Source organism: Perna viridis, chromosome 15, assembly GCF_037379345.1.
Source record: "Perna viridis isolate PV_CMFRI_1.1 ecotype Kerala chromosome 15, ASM3737934v1, whole genome shotgun sequence".
NCBI classification, from domain to species: Eukaryota; Metazoa; Mollusca; class Bivalvia; order Mytilida; family Mytilidae; genus Perna; species Perna viridis.
Window position 1 is genome coordinate 18,714,455 of NC_142459.1, and position 14,668 is coordinate 18,729,122.

Here is a 14,668-nt window from a genome sequence, read left to right on the forward strand (position 1 = left end):
TTAATTTGTATAAGAAATTATAAAGTCCACGAAGTCTGCAGAAAAATGAAATAACAATATATAACGTCCGACTAACTTGATGGACGTTAGTCTAATCAGTGTTGGTCCAACGCGGAAAAGAATATATTCAACATCACGGTGAATTGTATTTTAACAATTTCAGGGGTTGTTGGTGTGTAAGATTTTAGCCGTCAATGAAGTTTTATTCAAAATTTAAAGTCGTGTTGTATTACTACAAAACCTCATGGATTTCTGTCCCGAAAAATATATCTCTTACGATTTGTGATACAATGTGAAATACATCTTGTAATTGTGCAAAGAAAGTAGATTTCGCAAAATGTATGAGAGGTTATTATTATCATCAATAATAAACACTATACCCTATATATGAGATGTCTATATAAACTTACCTGGACTCAGTTCTGTTATTTTGACATGAAAAAAGAAGAAGAAAAGACATGGTTATTTTAAATGATTTAGTGATCTGAAATCACGACAGAGTTTTTAAGACGTTGTAGAATGTTATAATTTAATTTTACTTTATACGTTTATGTCATTGATCCATTAGTTAAAATCCCGACTTAAATACATTATACATCGTTGTTTCTCAAAAAAGAGATGGTACACCTTGATACAAATATAGAGTTCTTGGAAGAGATTCCTCACACTTTTTAAAACATAATTCCAAATCATATTCAAAGAAAAACAAAATACAAAACAAATACAAAAATACAAAAACAAAGGATGTTTTCAAAATGCTGGAACTTTTGCTCTACCCTTATGAGGCAGACTTTATAGCTGATCCGACCCGAAAGAAATAATATCGTTAAGCTATATCTTTTAATATCATTGTCCGTTATATAGATGACGTATTATCGTTAAACAATCATAATTTGTGGTATTTGACACATCGCATCTAACCCAAAGAACTTTAGATAAAGGATACTACAGACATCGTGATGTTAGCTTCATATATAAGCCTACAATTAGAGATCGATGGTAGAAGAAAACTATTGGCAAAATTATGAGAAATGTCATTGTTTTATCATCTGTGGCAACATCCCGCCAACACCTGTATATGGAGTTTTCATATCACTACTCATACGTTATGTCAGAGATTGTCGTAACTATGTAATTATTTCTTATTAGAACAAAAAAATACTATAACTAGTAGTGGAACTGTAAAACTTTCAGGGAATATGTTTTTAACTTGAACACAATAAGTTAAGTTTCTAGGAATGTTTTAGCGATATTCATTCTCTTTGAATGCAAACAATAGATATAGCGAATCAGCGGGGGAAAAACAACAAAAAACAACAAAGAAAAAAAACAACTGATGTTTTTGTTGCATTGATGAAATAGTTTTAAACAGTACAACAACATACAGAATTTATCACTGCAACGTTTTTCAAAAGTGTGTTATTGATGAGTAAAACTTACTTAAACTACATAATATAGTAAAACAGAGTTGTTCTTGATTATAACAGAAAGTAAACTCTTAGACATTACTTCTGTTTGTGCTTACGGCTCTTGATCGCTTACTTGATTTTTGTAACAAAGAACTCAAATCATATTGATTACGAATACACGAAGATCACGCAACACATGTTGAACACAGTCCAATAAAATTGAAATGTATCACTGTAAAGGTACTTATTTTGCGGTTGCTATTTTTTTTGCGGATTTTGTGAACTTATTCGCGGATATCAATTTTCACGGTTTCAAATAAATGATTAGCGTTATATAGTGTCAAAAATCAATTTTACCTGTACTATTTGTCGCGGTTTTCTGGCCACCGCGCAATTTGCGAAAATTATTACAGCGCAAAAATTAGTACCGAATGATTTTAATGATATTATTCTAATAAACGTTGACCCAATGAGTAAAAGAATATGCTCAAGATCATGATGATTTTAAGGGTATCAGTACCTGAATGGGATACACTTCCAATTTTATGGAGGTGGGGCAATTGGACATTGGGAATGGGAATGTGGAAATGGGAATGAATAGGGCATTTGGGAATGGGGCAAGGGAATAATTTTGATTGGTCAATCGAACACATTGTTCTGCTTTTTTCCGCAAGCAACATACCCATCATAGTTTTCTGACAGCAATTATTTTTTTTAGTTTGTGTCAGAGTAATTTTTAATGATTACAGGTGTCGCAGTTCATTATTCATTGACACAGTTTGAATATAAACCGAAAGTACATGTGTACATTATTTAATTTATGGTATTATATATTGAAAATGGTCGCGCTCATACGATTTCTATCATTTTTTTAAAATGTGTACTGAAATAACGTGTCGGAGATTTTAATATCGACAAATTGAACACATTGAACAATAATTACAAGACCGTTTAAAAGAAAAAAAAGGATAAAATGTTACTTCCCTTTCAATGGGCAGAAGTATGTATTTGCCGCAGCCTCGAAAAGGATAAAAAGGATAATGATATTGCCATTTTTAATATTTTAAATAAGAATTTTAGACCATTATTAAAATTAAAATTGTTCGCATCCTTACAGTCTGCAGAAATATGTAATTTTTTTTAAGAAATTGAACTGACATCAATCTGTCACAGCCAAACATATGATGCTTAGTTTTAACAATTTAAACACTAATATAAGACCATTAAGGTAATTTCAAGTGTTTGTAATCATTTAATTTGTAAAAAAACTCATTTTCAAGCATTTGGTCTGAAGTACGTGCATCACAGCCATAAACATAATGATGATATAGACAACTTTAACATTTTTTTTACAAAAATGAAAGTCTAATAAGTATATTAAACGTGTTCTCAAAAATATGTCATTTCGAAGATTTTTTACTGAAATATGAGTTTCGCAAACACCAACCAGATACTAATGTTACCATCTTTAGTATTTTAAACAATAATTTTGGACCATTATTAGAATTAAAATTGTTCGCACTCTTACAATTTGCAGAAATATGTCATTTTTGAGAGAAATTTGATTGCAATTAATGTGTCAAGGTCACACACATGATACTTTTTGACAATTTTTACATTTTAAACAATAATATAAGACCATTAAGGATATTTCAAGTATTTGCAATCACACAATTTGCAAAAATATCTCATTTTCAAGAATTTGGTGTGAAATAAATGTGTTACAGCCATCAACAAAAACCTCATCTGAATAATTTTAACATTTTTAAGAATAATTTTAGAAATTAAATATATTCACAATTGATACATACATCAATAGTTTTAAGAATATTTTGCATAATTGCTTCTCATGCAGCTCGGAGTTGCGAAAATACATGTAAAAACAATGCAAATATCGCGTGATATCGGTAATTCTCGAACACGCCGGCGAGATTCTAAAATGAATATTGATTGCACAAAAATTTCTGCACTTTCTGCATCTTAATGCATTATATGTTTGATAAAGCATTTATTTTTCTTTTTCTTTTCGGAATGGCCGGTGGAAAAGGCTTTCGACAACAGAAAATAATCCTATGCAATGAGGGATGGGGTAAACGGGAATGGGGCAATCGGGGACGGGGTTATTGGTATATGGGTCAATGGGGCTATCGGGAATGGGGTATGAGGCAAGGGAGAATTGGGCAATGGGGATGGGGTAAGTGGGTAGTTTATCCCATACAGGGACTGTATAGGTGTTTTTTTAAACAATAACAGGGATTGTTTGGTTAATTCTTTTTTTTCTTATTTTGCGGTCAACGGATTTTTTTTTATTTTGATCATTCTACTTTCAAAATTTAAAATCGTTTTTTATTACTTGATACCAACAAAGTATTTTCTTCCGTAAAATGTATGTCATACGATTTGTGATAAAAACATCAAATCATCAGACTTTTTAAATGTTACAGTGATCTGAAATCATGACAGGGGTTTTGACTATTTTCACGTTGTATACTGTTAGAATTTCTTTTTTTATTTTACACACTTTTGTCATGAATCCATTGGAAATTATCTTTCCATATTTTCGATGATGACTTTTTCTTACTTCGTAATACTGAAATATTCTAAAAGTCTTTAAGCCGAAGGCCGTTCATGTAATGTTTGGGAGTGGAGAGATCCGTTCATACATGCATGAAGGACCGAAAATAGCTGTTCAATCCTTATAATTCTATCCGACAGTCAGTTACCCTCCGAGAGCCTCAGTCGGTTATATTGATACACTGTGTTCATGTTTTCGCTTCAATACAAGCGCATTCCTTTGCATACGTATGGGAGCCTGAACGAATATTTACACATAATTGTCTACACAACGAAGTGATAGTTGGCATTGAAAAAACAATTCAACAGGAATATAATTATTAAGTAAATACAAGAAAGAAGGAAATTTACAAGAAGGTTTCTTCAAGGGTTCAATCACACACAGTTATAAGTTTCTGTCCCCAAGCTGAACATTACTCTCTGTAAACAAACTTGACCGGTAAATTCATTGTGCATGCAATAAACTATTTTACGGCTATATTATGCCGTTCAGAGCGTTGCTACCCTCCTTGGAACTACACGGCCGCCATATTGCTTTCAAGTTGACTGGCGTTCATGCATTTATGAACGATCTGGCAAAGTTCATGCGTGTATGAACTTTCTGGCAACGACGTTCTCGACCAATCAAAAACGGCTATAAGCATGGAGAATCTCATGGTTAGAATAATAATCATGAACGATGTTAAAAAAAGTTTTTATTTTAGAATTCAATGTATCCATAATATATTCCTTATCTGAACGGAGAAATTTCAAAATTTCTAATTTTATTCCATCTCACCAGTGATTGACATATCAAAAAAAAAAAACAATTGTACTTAGAATTGTTTTTGCACATTCATAAATATATATTAGGAGTTTGTAAAGTATCTGACATTGGTAATGGGTAAACAAATGAACCCAGAACTTTTACGTGAACTATATATGTGACAGAATAATACCCTAACATCTAAAATAAGCTTCGACATGAACAAAAAATGGCGTGTATAGGAAGTACTAACGGCACATAATGCCGTTATAGCATTTATATAAAAAACGAGTAGTAATTATTTTCCTGCATTAAGTTGTCAACTCGTATACCTTATTCTTATGAAAGAAAGTCGAACATTCAAAGGAACCGTATACTGACATAGTTTGTATTAATCATTTATCTCTCGGATCATTAAAGTATTGGCTTTTATTTTTAAATCAAGTTGATTTTTTCTACCTTAAAATATACATTTTATATTTTTTGAAAAAGATACATATTACTGTTTATTACGGAACAACATCATAATTATCAACCTTCAAACATTTGATTGTGATTAGAAAACAAATGATTAACCCCTATCGCCATGATGATTCGACGATTTCTGGATGAAAGTACTACAACAACAAAACAAAAAGTTTTCAGGTCTTAATTTAACATGAGATGACTGAAAAAATAATAAAAGGTTAGTATTATCGGCTATTGGAAAATAAATAATACTGTTTTTCCTATACTGTAAAGGGATGATTCATTTTTGATACTTGCAATGCAACATTTTGACACTTACATATAGTATCAATATGTTAAAACTTGAAAGGAATACTCAAAAGGAGAATAAGTGTGTTCCTGTGAAAGTAGATAAGTGGATAATTTTCTGCGGACATCAGTTTGTTTTTTGAAGGAGTGTCATCGTTCTGTTAAAGATGATTTTATTACTATTGTTGTTGGGACCTTACAATTATTGAAGACATGTTGTCATCTTTGTAAGTATTCACCTATATAAGGGGTTATACAACGATGCATTTATTGCGATTTACTATTTGTGTTCCTTCTTCTAGTACGTTGAAACAAAATTACATATGAACGTACAAATAAAATATTGTGAATGCACCTAATTATAGAGAAGACAATCTCCAGAATTACTTTGTAATTTGCACTGATCACATTATGGTTAGGACGAGAGAGGGATTAATTGTTTTCAAACAATTATCGGAAGGTCACATATGAATGTTCTGATGAATATACTGGACGGACCTGGAAACTAGTTCACAATAAAAAATACCGTGATCATAATTTACTAGAACTGTAACACTCTCAAGGTAAGTGTTTGTAAAACGTTTAACAGAATTGATTTAATTTCAAAGAATGTGTAATGGTTAATGTTTAAATTTAATGCAAAACATAGATGTAGCGTATCGAGGTCCAAACCTTTTGTTTGTTCTTTTTGCTTTAAATGGTAAAAAAAATAACATGCATGGCTATTTTAAGTAGTAATCTGAAAACATGACTCCGTGTTTCACGTAAAACATTGGCATTTTTGCTTATTATCAATGGATTGTTGCGATACATGTTTAAGAAATAATTTTATCTTAGTTTCAATAATCAAGTGGAAAAATATAAAAGTACGCAATGTAATAAATTTAAAAGAGTAATCAAGGAAACCAAGGTTATAGCGGTAATCAATAGAATGTAATCCAGGAACAAAGACCAGACATGGAAACAGACATACACAACAAAGAACATATTGTAACTGCAATCATACATACAAAGTAACAAAAGCAAATGAGCAACTCGGACTCCACTAAAAACTGGGAGCATGGACCAGGTGCACCGGTAGGGTAAGCGTCCTCCGCTTTTCTAGAAACACCCAGCAAAGAACATATGCTAACTAAAATCATAAATACAAGGTAGCAAACGCAAATGAGCAACTAGGACGCCACTAAAAAGTAGGAGCATGGACCAGATGCAACGGTAGGGTAAGTGTACTTTGTTTTTCTAGAAACACCAGCGGAGTTGCTCATAAAAAGTCAAGTCAGGGGTAGACAAACGAGGAAAGGAAAACTATGACTCGTTGAAGAAATCAGTTTTCCTGGTGCTAATGGATACACCATAACGATCCACGAGTTCATGATAACGACCATAAAACTTCTGTAGTGATGACTTCAATCTTGTAGCAACATGACCCTGTTCCAGAAGCCTATTTGTTCTAGCGCGATATAAAAAGTCTGCGTAGTTTCGGAAAGCTCTGGCATAACGTAAGAGTTGTGATATGAACACTCCATACGCAGGAACGAGTGTTTAATTGATGACCAAAACAAACTTGAACTGTAATATCTAGTATAATATAGTTTTCTTTATCATAACAGAATGGTGTTAAGTAAAGGTTGACTTTTTTTTCGTGTACTCGCTATAGTTGATATTCTTATGAAAGTTTTTTTTTTCTTCTATTATTTATCTTCCATTAAGCCATATCACTTCTATTTTTTGTTTAGGAAAACAGGCCTTTTGTTCCCTTCCATTAATTATTTTGATTATGCGTGACCTCTTAAAAAATTCAAGCTACAATATTATGTATGTAACCAGTGCATCATATCGGCATGTATTTTCCAATTGATTGTAAAGGCGTACGACGCCAGCGAGTTGTGGAGTGGATGCGGGATCCCCTTATAGTCCAGCATAAGCTACAAGAATGCAAATTGTCCAGCATACTTGTTATTCATAATTGGACTGAAAAAAAGTTTTCAATATATCTGCACCGAAATATCAATAATAATAATAATAATAATAAATTCCAAACTAAATTAATGGAATATATTGGGAAAAAATAGCATGTAAACGTGGAGAAAAAGTTCTAAAAATCTTACTTTCAAAAAAACTTATCTGACTGTGTATTGAAATATCGACGTCCTGTTTTATTATTTACAAGAAATTAATGTATCTCTAACTAGAAATCAATGAGATTAAAATCATCTCCGTTGGTCCGGTTAATTGAAAGAAAGAGTAATCAAGGGAACCAATGTTATAAATGTAATCAAAAGAATGTAATCCAGGGACAAAGAACATATAGCAACTGCAATCATACAAAGTAAAAAAAGCAAACGACTCCACTAATAATTCGGAGCATGGACCAGGTGCACCGGTAGGGTAAGCGTCCTTTGTTTTTCTAGAAACACTCGCCGAGTTCATCATAAAAAAACAAGTGTGGGGTAAATCAGTTTTCATGGCAAGGATGAATACACCGTAACGATCCACGAGTTCATGATGACGACTATAAAATTTTGTAGTGATGACTTCAATCTTGTAGCAACATAAACCTGAATATACACTATTTATCTTAAATAAAACAAAAAAAATAATGGATAGATAATAAATATTTTGTTCTTTATATCATAAGATATGATAAAGTCTTGTACAAAATAATGGACCTTAATTTCAAAGTTTAAGGCGGGAGATCATCATCAACGGTACGCAATACTTCGCATCAAACTTTACCTATTCACTTCACAAATATCGGCAACCAATCGCATCAGGGAAAGTAACATGGCTGACAGAAATCAATTGTTAAACATCAGTGTCTAAGTTCAATGTCAAAGGTAACTAATATCGATGCTGCGCGAAACATTGATTTGACGGGATCTATTCATATGCCAAGTTTTGAAGCCTTCCTTAAAAGGCAAAAACTTTAAAGCCCGGACAACGAAAATATATCCAATAATCTAACTTCAATGTTAAAGTATAAGATTGAAGGTTATCATCCATGATTCACAACATGTATTCTTGAAGTAATATATACACATTCCAAAAGTAAAGCTATGAAGCAAATTACAGCCATGACAGAATTTTGTTTAACCACAAGGTCAACGTTTAAGGTCCAAGGTCATCATCTGTGACTATGAGGTTATATATTCACATGCAAAATAATTAAAAAGCCCATTTCATAAGACAAATAAGCGACAACCTGGATAAGAAAAAAATATAATATTTTGTCACAGACGTACGGACAGAATGTTTACTATAGAGCAAGGTCCTAATAAATTGTCCCTATTTAGATATTGTGTGAATCCCGGTCTTATATAATTTGTTATGGTGATTAGGACATGAAGAAAAAGAAAGTTATGGGGTTTCGGGTTAAACAAATCTCACAATTCAACAGACCGCTTGGAATTGAATAGTTATTTTTAAATTATCAAATCTCACGAATCATATATCATTATTTACAATAAAAAACTTAATTACCTTGTTTTGCACGATTGACATATTTTAGATATATTTTCAAATGTTAAATAAGTATTTATGCAGTGTATGATGCCTTTTTGAAGTCATTTTATTGTATTGAGTGCAAAAGTAAGTAACATAGAAAGTCTGCCTTCTAAGAATGACTTGAAGAGGAAATAAATATAAAATTATACAGTGAAGTTATTTAATAGTTGCGTATCTTCGACGAAAGCAAATGTTTTACATTTACTTACCATAATAAGCTTCCTCTTCACCTACAAAAATAGGAGTTTATATCAGTATTTATTCTAAAGCAGATTCATGTCGTGTCATGCATTTTTGAAATATAATTTGATGGCCTGTCATTTGCGTCATATTTATATTCCGTTTCGCCCTGATCTTTGTCGCCTATTGAATGTAAAGTCGTTTCTTTGAATATATTAGTTTGTTAAATATTTTGTTTGGTACGTTCCAACTAAAAACGTTGTTTTCCTTATCTTTCGTTTTTCATATGTATTGTTTTTCGGTTAACTGCAGTGTGTATGTTATGTTGTTATATTTTCCTTATTTGTGTAATGAGGTTTCTACAAAGCTAAACGAAGATTATTATTTTGCCAATATTCATATACATAAATTAAATCTGTACTAATAAAGTGGAGTTATTTACTAGTGGCGTATCTTTGACGAGAGCAAATGTTCTAAAAAAATAACATTTAAATTTGCAAACGTAAGGAACATTCGTGTTTGATTTTACCGCTCTGTTATTTAACAGACTGTTTTTGATATTTCTTTTTTTTCTACCGTACGTTGGAAGAGTGATCAAGGGAACCAAGGTTATAGCGGTAATCAAAAGAATGTCATCCAGGGACAAGGACCAGACATTGAAAACAGACATACCCAGCAAAGAACATATGCTAACTAAAATCATAAATACAAGGTAGCAAACGCAAATGAGCAACTAGGACGCCACTAAAAAGTAGGAGCATGGACCAGATGCAACGGTAGGGTAAGTGTACTTTGTTTTTCTAGAAACACCAGCGGAGTTGCTCATAAAAAGTCAAGTCCGGATAGACAAACGAGGAAAGGAAAACTATGACTCGTTGAAAAAATCAGTTTTCATGGTGCAGATGGATACACCAAAACGATCCACGAGTTCATGATGACGACCATAAAACTTCTGTAGTGATGACTGCAATCTTGTAGCAAAATAACCCTGTTCCAGAAGCCTATTTGTTAGAGTTCTAGCGCGATACAAAAAGTCTGCGTAGTTTCGACAAGCTCTGTCATAACGTAAGAGTTGTGATATGAACACTCCATACGCAGTTGCTGAAGGGATGTTGCTAAAGATGAAAAGAAAGTTGACAATTTTGAATGAAAAGTCATCATGTTTGTCGTAAAGTTTGATCGATAGTTTTTCTTCACCATCGATTTCTAAGTGTAGGTCAATATCTGAGGCTGACTTAACAGTGTCTGTAGTATCCTTTATCTTAAGTTCATTGGGGTAGATACGATGTATCAAATCCCCGAAATTAGGATTGTTTAAATATAATACGTCATCTATATAGCGGAAACTGAGATTAAAGGATCTAGCTAAATGATATTCTTTCTTTCAGATCAGATCAGCTATAAATTCAGCCTCATAAGAGATAAGGAAAAGGTCAGCAAGTTACGGAGCACAATTTGTTCCTATTGGAATGCCGACCGTTTGTTGAAAAACACGTCCACAACACTGGACAAATATGTTGTCGATTAAAAATTCCAGCATTTGATAAAGATCTTCCTCTGTATATTTGGAAGATGATTTGGAATTATTTCTTACGAAGTATGAGGAATATCTACCAAGAACTATATATTTGTATCTAGGTGTACCATATTTTCTGGAAAAAAACGACGATTTATAATGTTTTTAGGTCGGAATTTTAACTGAGTATGGGGAATAGAAGTATACAGTGTTGATAAATCGTAGGTTTTAATGCTATTATATTCTGATTATAGTCTTGAACTGATTGTCTCCGAAAATCTCGAAGTTTTTAGGATCCACAATGAATTAATATCACTACGGGAGTAACACGCATTGTGGCAGGACTGTAGACCCTCTTTGACAGTTGTGAGTATAGAAGTTAAAGGTTTTGAAATAGGTTTGGTGGTACATTTTGCTGATTCAGCTATGAAACTTTGATTGTATGGATTCTTTTGGAGCTTAAGAATCCAGTACATAGACGGTAAATCACAATCATCGTCCCTGGTAGAGAGACCAAATGAGGATTGCACAAATTTATGGTTTTCCAAAATCTCTTCTTTGTATAGTGTGGTAGCAGTATAAGTCTTATCACTGCTATTATATTCTACGTCTACCTCTGATAATAAAGTATGGATGCAAAAGATTTTGCAGACAAAAACAATGTTGTTTTGTGCTTTGTATGCTGGCGCAACAACATATTTGTCATGTATAGTAGACAATGTCTTTGCTACATCGGGACCTACTTAAAACTTTCATTCGCTTCAAAATTAAAGACCTCACGGCCTTTAACCACTCTGACAGAGAATCAGTCTTCGCGGTCTTGTTTGATTCATTTTCTTGCATAGTCCTCGACGACATCCATTCGAACAATACAGTTATAATTCCAATTTATGGAGCGTGGTTCACGATAATTGGGACCTTTAGAAAGGATAATACCTAGAAATTCGTTTTCGATGTTTCGATGATGTAACGACGTGACCAGAAGGACCATATTTGAATGGAGAATTTTTGCAAGAACAGTCAGGTGGTTTAGCCTTGAATTCCTCAATCTCGAGGTTCTGCAACTGCCTTTTATAATTGACAATTTGGATGCAATGGGTGAAATATAAGAATACGAAATAATTGGTATAGATTTGTCTTTGAAATATGCGGGAGTTTTGTAGGTAACGTTTTTTTTGTAATGGAGGATGTTAGCCAAACTAATTGCATCTATATCTTTGTTGACAAACGGCACTGGAAGAAATGATCGTTTTTCTTCATCCTGACTTTTCACACACACAAGTTTAAAGAGTTGTGGAAACCAATATCCAAAATGATGGCAACAAGTCTGTATAATGATGAGGTGGGGTCATAAACAGGAGTGTCAGGACTTGTAAAGGGAGTGTAGTAAATTGAGAGGTACAGAATAAAGTTTGGTTCTAATGTGATGAAGTCCAAGATGTTTTTATATGAAAGGAAGTAGACCATCTATGGAGACATCATGTAACTTAGGTGACGTATAGTGGCGATGGCCATGACTCCTTTCCCGTCTTGGATTTTTCTCAAATAAATTGACCACAAGTATGCTACTGATATATTTGTTTGAAAGGTTTCCTACACTTTTGATGATGTCATTGCATCCCTAAGGTATTGCAGTACCTAGTCTGCCTATCCAGTACTCCTTTCTTTCCATACGATGGTTTTTACTTAGAATGGAACTGTTCGTATGATGGTAATATTTTTTAATACGAACTTTTTATAGAGAGGATTGAATGATTGTGTTGATTAAAGTGTTGAGAAACTGTCGGGAATTTTGTGGTGTACATTCCCGGTCGATGACCGCACATTCTTTTGTTTAATGGTTATTGCCTTTCTCCGACATATACTAAACCACATAAATTGCATTCTAATCCATATATTAAGTTTGTAAGTTTGTTGATTTGCAAATTAAGTCATCTTGATTTCTTGCATGGACAGTTTAATGTATTCCATGGATGAAATACTTTGGTTGAAAGTGAAAAGCTACTTTTCTTGAAATAGTACATTAACTTACTAGTAAAATCGTCCTCTTCATCTACAAAAAAAAATATCACTTTATATCAGTTATTTTTCTAAAGCGGTTTTATATCAAGTCATGCATTTTTCAAATAGAATATTATAGCCTCTCATTTGCATCATATTTATACTCTGTAGCTCCCTGGTCTATTTCGCCTATTGAATATAAAGTCGTTTGTTCAAATATTAGTTTGCTACATATTTGTGTTGGTAGGTTCTTGGTAAATTTGTAATCTGAACAGATTTGTATACGTCTTGTATGTTTATAATTAATTTACATGAATCACTGTCAGTGAACCACAAAACAAAAACAAATCTGTGAAACATGGGCGTTTCTAAAGATGAATTTAAACTATAATTATGTCAGGTCTTGTTTTCCTTATCTTCCGTTCTTTATATGTATTTCTTTCAGTTAACTGCATTGTGTATGTTATGTTGTTTTTTTTCCTTTTTGTATAATCAGGTTTCTACAAAACCAAACGAAGATTATTATCCTGCCAATATTCGTATACGACATGATTACAAATATTTAAATGTTTCCATTTTTAATAAAGTATCGATTACACTGTATGCTATATCTTTATTTACTTCTTATGTACGTCGGACGATAATTTTACCGGGGTATTTATATAGACCAATAAGTGATTATAGCAACACCAAAACAAAAATCACCGACAAAGGACAAAAGAAAACAATAAAATATTAATGACCATAAATAGTGAAATAGAAAGCCAGCACCTTGGTCCTAAATCATAATAAATACTTTCCTCACCTTGCTTTTCCGCCATCTTCTAAATTGTATTTAACCACAGTTTAGGAATTGTATCCACGAATCTGAAAGTAGTTCATAATTTATGAATAAATCAAAATGCCAGACATGACACGATCATCCAAGTGATTTTAATAACCGATTATTTCTTCTAAATTCCGATTATTCATAGTTGGATAGTTTTATGGATTATCATTTTGAAGTAAAGACTGTCTTGTAAATAATGTCGAAACTTGTGATAAGTTGTCAATCTTAAATATGAGTTTGTCAGGTTCCTCGGAAACACTAAAAAGAGGCGAAATCATTAAATGGCTAAAAGGTTCTACAGTGCACCCCTCCACTCCACGATTATTGCCATGTACCTTTATACTTCTCATTTACAAATCAATTTGTCGCCATGCAATTACCCCCCCCCCGCCCCCTCTTTGAAAAAAACCTATTTCTGTACCCAACTGAGTCAAAAAGATACTAAATTTTCCAATTGTTCGATGGTCTAACTCATCTTTTGACATAAAAAATGAAGTATTTTAATAATATAGGTATAATCATAACATCCAGTGTCTCAGCTCTTCAATGGAAATATGAAAGGTACAAATCAGAACAGTGCAATAAACGAACTCAATTTAGAAGCGTAAATATGTGTGTAAATTTTCTTAGTTGTCATAAACAATATATTTGAAAGAAAATACGAATCAAGTATAAGTGTTTTTCGAGATTTAGCAGCGAAATCCGCTAAATAAGTTTAAGTGTGAACAACAAACAAAAAGTTTTCGTAAATTTTTCAATCAAAATATGTGTTTCAGTCAACAGACATCCTCTTGAACTGCCACTGTTTTTATGCAAAAATACAACAGTCAAAAATAGACACTCTTTACAACGGTTACACTGTAACATGCTTTAGTATTATACGACATGTAAAATACCTTTACCTTTATTGGCATTTTGTCATTTTAGTACTGGGACTCTGGTTGAAACTGAAACGCACCAGAGAGTATGTAGATCCAATGTACACATGTGGTATTTCACAATTTAAGACATGTCTTAAGACATCTTTGTTAAACAGGCCCTAGGCATCTTAATTATTTGATATATTGGTATTTTGAAACTGTGTAAAGTGATCACATGCTTAAACCAAGAAGAACTTTTAGTTAAAAAAAAATAAATACTGATATAGCCTGGTT

The 14,668-nt window shown here is 32.7% G+C and overlaps 1 long non-coding RNA gene across 5 annotated transcripts in view; it reads right to left on the reverse strand.

Annotated features, from left to right (window-relative positions):
- Window positions 1-14,668, reverse strand: part of LOC148597318 (uncharacterized) — a 47,930-nt gene that overhangs the window by 11,115 nt on the left and 22,147 nt on the right. For all 5 annotated transcript variants that reach the window (XR_015918967.1, XR_015918966.1, XR_015918969.1 and 2 more), the window contains exons 2-5: window positions 13,491-13,552; window positions 12,717-12,737; window positions 9,198-9,218; window positions 411-422 (exon numbers count right to left, since the gene is read on the reverse strand). This is a non-coding gene — a long non-coding RNA (uncharacterized LOC148597318). The remainder of the gene's footprint in view (window positions 1-410; window positions 423-9,197; window positions 9,219-12,716; window positions 12,738-13,490; window positions 13,553-14,668) is intronic.